The sequence below is a fragment of the Lagopus leucura genome, unplaced genomic scaffold, assembly GCF_019238085.1.
Source record: "Lagopus leucura isolate 7727_CA_CO unplaced genomic scaffold, USGS_WTPT01 Super-Scaffold_739, whole genome shotgun sequence".
NCBI lineage: Eukaryota > Metazoa > Chordata > Aves > Galliformes > Phasianidae > Lagopus > Lagopus leucura.
The window spans coordinates 4,843,780-4,850,273 of NW_024962255.1; positions in this window are offsets into that span (position 1 = coordinate 4,843,780).

Here is a 6,494-nt window from a genome sequence, read left to right on the forward strand (position 1 = left end):
ATCCCCTCAGGTTTCATCTTGTTAACATTAACTTGGCAGCTGAGAAGCCAGGCAGAGCTGCCTGGCTGCTGCTAGACTTCATCTGTTGCATGTTCCTCTTAACCAAACAGGGATTTAGCTCCTCAAGCAAGCGAAAGAGGAGGGCTGGACAAAATGCTTTGGTTTGCATTTCTGGATGGGAAAAGGCTGATGTTGTTATTGTTTCTGGTTATTGCTATATATATATGCGTGTATTCAACATTTTATCTGAGTAATTTCTTATTGACAAAAGGATTCTGCTTGTAGCTAGGACAGACTTGTTCCTGCAACATTTGTTCTCAGTGCTCGAAATCCACTCATAAGTGGATTTCTAGCAAGTGAAAATGAGCTTATGATTTAGAAGGGGCTGAGAAGCTAGATAAGCAGGCTGTTTTAAAATAGTTGCAGAGGACTAGATTCAAATACAGTTCTAAGCACTTCAGTATCTCCTCTGGAGGACAAACTGGGCTTCAAAAGCATGGGGGCTGTTCTTTCACTTCCCAGAAGCATGTCATCAGGTGGTTATTAAATATACTGAAAAGATGTTGAAGTTAATCAGATTAAATCTTCTCCTTCTGAAGCCAGAAGGCAGTTTTCTGTTCAAGCACCTGATCTGTGTGATCACTTCAGTAAACAGAACTCACTGAAGTGTGATATTAAACAAATGACATGAATATTGCCTGAGTGCTAATGAGAGAAACGGAAGTTGTCTGATGTCATCACCACTGGAGTTTTCACTCAGGTATCTCTTGTCCTTTTCTACCTGTCTCCTGTCTGTGCTGTTATTTCTGTGCCCGGGGTGAGTCCTCAAACAAGAATTGCTTGGAGGTTTATGAGCTTGGCTTTCCCTCTAGTGAATATGAGGTGCATTGGAAAGCTTTTCCACTCTTGGGCAAATTGAAATTTGCCAGTAGTAATTTTACCTTCAGGAGAAGGAAAACTGCGGTTTCCCTAAGGTAATTTCCAGGATGATAGAAATGGTCTCTATGCCCTTCATTAATCTGGGGTAGCTGTGTAGGGGCGGTTAGATGCCTATTGTAACCCACCCAGGCAGAAGTGTTTCCCCTGAGAGAAGTTAACGGGCACTCAGATCTGGCCATGCTCTCTTATTGTCAACGTTTATATTGTGCTGAGCAATTGTTATTACTGCACTTTATTGCTTTTTTGAGTTCAGGTAGATCTGACCCTCGGCTTCCTAGCTGTGAGCTGACCACGCATGGTGTTTTCATATCAAGGATGAAAAGGATCCTCTGGTCCTCGCAGGATCTGAGCCAAGGTTGATGGAAAAGCTGTGTTCAGTAGTTATGCTGACCACTGAGCAAACATGTTTAGCTTTATTTTGGTTTTGTACGTCACAAAAGGTGTCAGCAATAGCAGTGATATAGTAAGTGTTTTGGATATGACATGTTTTCAGCCGTGGCTTTATCTCTAAAATGTGGCAATGTGTTTACAGCCCCATGCAAAGCGTTAGTAACAGCTATGAGGGGTTCTGCTCTCTAACAACATGAGTTAAGGCCATTTGTTTTATGTTTGCAAAATGCTATGAGATTTTTCTTTTTGTCCTCCTAACAGCAGGATCCACGCTCTGGTCCTTTTTCAGTCAGCGTTGTTTCTGGTAGCAAAAGAAGTTGCCCAAGACCATCAGCATAATTAGAGAAATGCATCACCAAGGCACTTGGGTATTTTTATTCACCTGGCTTTTCAGACTAGCCTCAACCTAGGGTTAAGGTCTCTTCAAATATATAAATATGTCATGTCAGTGAGGCCTTGGTTTTGACTGAACAAACTAAAGCAGGACTCCTCAAGCTATTTCAGCTCTGACTGTGATGACTGCTGCTCAAATACGGTTTTTGCCTGGCCTACTGGTATCCAAGAGGTCATCTGTCATCTTCCCAAAGGTGATTCCTCACCTTGAAGCCGGACTTCTACTTCTTGAACTATTTTCCCTATGTGGTAGAACAGAGTTACCTCCTGATCACAGCTTCACCTTATAGGCACCTGTTCTTCATTTTGTTTCCTTTATTTCCATATTTATTTTTTTTGGCTTTACCTGAGGAGAAACATATTTACTCAGTGGCTTTGCAAAATCCACAGTCGGTATGCTTACACGAAGCAATAAATTCAGCGTGCCCAAGCTCACACATGCATTTCTTTGTATCCTGCATTTTTGTGTGCACCTGGCTGTCAGGCATGAAGACTGTAGAGCTTTCAAGTTCCAATAAAGATATTTTTGATGTATCTCTATGCCTCCCAGAATACATGTTGGATCCTAGTCTGATATTGTCCACTTGTTCTGAGATTAATACCATCAGCTGACACCAAATTGGTCTTTTATATGCTACTACGGATGTGACCCATTAGGGGCACAGAGAAATGGTTGCTGCTGAGAGGGGCTGTTAGAGCACAAGCAGTTTGTTGTTTTTTTCCTACAAACTCTGTACCAGAAGACTCAAAGCTACATATTCTTTGTACAAATAATAGCCTCAGAGGTGTACTGGGGATTCTTGCCATTGAATCCTCAGCTGTCTTGATTCTGGCCTACACCTCATTCGAGGGTCTGGGTGTAGCTGCTTTCAGGATTTTAGCTCTGCAGAAGTTCTGTTAATCCAAAGTATGGGCTACTATGGCAGTTTCCTATGATTATATTTTCTAAGAAAAAACAAAATCCTGCATAGGTAACGTCATTACAGATGATTAGCCAGGTGAAGCATGAAAGCAGAGGCATGACTTCTTGCTCTTGCAGTTCTGTATGCTCTTGCTGAAGCTGAGTGGAAGGTTCTTGGTGATTTGAGAGTTCAGAGGATTGAGTCTAGAGACACGTTGCCTGATCCTCTTCTGTCCAGTTTTGCTGCTAACTGACCTACCAGACAGATACAGCAGCATTGCCAGATGGTGAATGCAGATTGAATTCTATCTATATTTGACCAAAGTTCATTTTGGGAAGAATCCAGCTAAAATTTAGCTGTGACTTTCTTCTCTCCTCAGTTGAAGCTGAAAGGAAAATTGCTTCACAAGTCAATCTTTTTATTTTTGGCATCAAATGGACAAATTTTTCCCTCATTAGATCTGAGCAGTTGTCTCTGCTGTTTTCTCTGCAGAATTAAGTATTTGTTTAGATGATGGTGGGGGGAAAAAAGAGCTCCTTAGCCCTACATTAAGTAACATGTGCAGGCATGTTGGCTCTGACTCGTGCGTGACTTCAGTTCCCAGCAGCAATTCAGCATTATAAGGCTTCTGGTGGGCACTGGATGACTAAGTTGCTTTCTAGCACCCAGCTGTCTCATCATATTTCACATTTTCATCTTGGAGTAGGTGTATAGGCATGGGAGAATTTCCCCCAAATTACTTGTGTTTTCAGTGTGTCACTGGTGAAATCTGCTGGAAAAGTTATCTGGATGTGCATTTGTCCAAGTCATCATTCAGCCCTTCAGCTGCCACTTTGTCTCAGAGGCCCTGCTGTCTGTCCCCATGCCTGTCATTAGGCGTAGGGGATTTAACTCCATATTTTCAGGCTGGTACTCAACGAGGGAATGACAGAGGCCAGAGATTTGCAGTAAGATAAGCACGTTACTGTCTCAGTGCCATCTAGTCAGCCTCTGAAAGCATGATCAGAGAAATCAGGTCACTTGATGCCTTGAGAGATCCTAAACTGGGCACGACTTGCCTGTCTTCTTGCACACTCCCAAAAACCTCTGCAATTGCAAGAAGCTGTCAAACCAAGCCCAGTTGGTGTCAGGCTCAAACTGCATGCGGCGCATTTGCTGGAGAGCAAGTGAGTCACAGCTAGCAGTGCAGCACAGATGCTTGCAGGAGAGGGTTTAAGCCTTGTACGGGAGAAATACCAGCCCAAACATTTGAAAGCTTTTGTGCACAATGTGCCTGTTCAGTGAGTGATTGTGATCAAGTCTCTAAAACTGGACCACACGTGCAGCCTTCTAACAGCGCAGCTTACACAATTGTGATATGCTTAACGCACTCAAAGCACTAATAGACCCTGGTTAATAAGATGTCCAAGTCTAAAAGCGAAACAGCAGTAGGGTTTCTCTCAGCTGACAAGCAAGGTGACAGTGTCTGTCAGTGGCAGAAGAGATCTGTTCTCCTCATTTCTCCAATGTTGTTTGGTCATTAGCACTGATATCTCAACCCGAGGGACAAAAAGGCACATTCCTGGGGAGTGCTATGTGGTTAGTTGTAGCCAATTCATCTTCCCTTGGTTTCTGGAAATAAGATGTCTGTGGCATGCTCTTATAATTGGATCCTACAGCCACAGTGCGCTGGATATTACCATCTTTGCTAGGTGGTTTTTCGAGTCAAAACTTCCCATTTGTCTCACTGAAGAGCCCTATGTCATAGTCAGTGCTGGCTGTGCAGTGCGCTCACTGAGCAGAGCTAAAACTTGTTTGCATCTGCCTGGCAAGAAAGATGATTTCATGCAAAAACAGTGTGAAGAAGTCCATCTGATCAGAGAAGCAGTCAGATGTCTTGAAACAAGTTTCTGAATGGGATGGATATTCAGTAGGGTCCACAAGTCCCTCTATAAAACATTCCCTTCAACTTAAGAACCTTTCAGTTGCTAACTTTTGATTATATGGGAAACAATGAATGATGGTTGTTGTCACTGGGTTCTTGTCTTGAAGTTGTTTGATTGTACTAAGGTTAAACAAACAAGCATTTTCCTTTGTCTTGGTTAAGTATATACTTAGGCTGCTTGCTTCTGTGAAAGCATTTGGATGAGTGGATGATGAGATGAAACAGAAAATACCTGAGCTCAAGTTATGTCTGGGAAAGGATTACATACGTGGTTAATATTAGCCTTGTAATTTCCACCTTTGATGTTTGAAATCCCCCATATTTCTATTGAGTTAGGTGAAGACTGACTAGATTGGAGAAAAGATCCTGAAGTCTGAGAAGTGAAATCCATTCAGTCCTCAAATTGGCACTTGTAGTTGAGATTCTCACTATATAGTCCTATCAAATCTACTAATGGGTTGTTAAAAAAAAAAAAAAGAGAGAGAGAAAAATTCAATAACTGTGGTACTTTGAGATAAAGTACTTGAAGGTGTGTGAGGTGAAGAGCCTGTCTGTGGGCTTTATTCAGTGTAAACAGCTTGCTTTGAAAATCATGAAAACCAGTGTATTTAGAGGACTGTTGACTGTGTAGAAATTTCTCCAGTGGCAGTTACCAAAAGTTTATGTGGGAACAGAGTGATGGTCCCATGTGTTTTTGAGGTAAGGTAAATTACTTCAAAGCCAAGTTTTTAGATCTCGTGTTATGGATAGAAAAATTATTGAAATGTATCTTGCATTCAGAACTTTCAGGTTAAGGATGAACTTTGGTGTAAGGATTGCCTCTCATTACAGCAATCCAAGATGAAGACTGAGGTGTCCTCCAGCCAGTTAGATCTTCAAAATCCTAACAAGGTAAGTACCTTGACACATAGTGTTGAGTGTAATTGATCTGTGGGATTCCCCACTGAGAACAGTGAAGGCACACATCTGCATTCTCAGCTACAGAAGTTGTGGAACTATCAGCAACCATGGTGCCACGCATTTACCTGAGTAAAATTCAGAGACTGCATCATCTGCTGTGGCTGAATTGCTCGTGTGGTCTAAAGCTGATCTCCAGTCAGGGGCGTAGTTTACCTGTGATCTTCGTATTTGTCCATTTCCTCTACTAAAAAGCTGATTTTACTTATATATGCCAATAAAATAAATATATGTAATTTTCATACATCCTCTGATTCAACAAGTCATACCATTGCCTTGTAAACAGACCATCTATACAGTAATGTCCATGGCATGCACGCCACCCATCAAATTTACAGGGCAAACAAGAACGTTTCCTTATTCTGCATTGACAAGTTCTCTTATTTTTTGTTTCATTTTCTCTTGTTTTTCACAGCCATACCAAGTAAATTATAAAATCTTGATTCATTCATTATTCACACCCCACCCTCACAAACTCTGAGATATATGTACAATTTTTGCAGGGAAAATGAACAGTTGTTATTCTTTCATAAATAACTTGGACTGTCTGTCTGCTGCTAAGTGGCATCCTTCACACAAATCTGTGTCATGCTCCATGGCATCACATATTTTAGTGACCGTGCTGCTGAAGTGAACATGGGCTATCTAAATATACCTGAATATTTTAGTGTCTGTTTGTTCTTGTGTCCCTGTCAAAACAAAATGAGGACAGCAATATGTAGCTTTTAACAGACTGCATTTACTGAATTGTGAATTGATTTTTCAGTAGCCTTAGAGAGCTTCTAAGCTAATGAAATGGCTTAACAGGAATTTCAATTACTTACCAGACACGTTAAAATTTCTCCATGCCCCAGTTACCTGCAGCACCATTTCTTCAAGTATCATAAACACCCTATAGCAGGCTGTAATGAGGAAGAACCACATCTGAGATGAAGCAGTGGGAATTGTTGCTTCATCCCAGGAATTCCCCGAACCTACTCCATGACCAC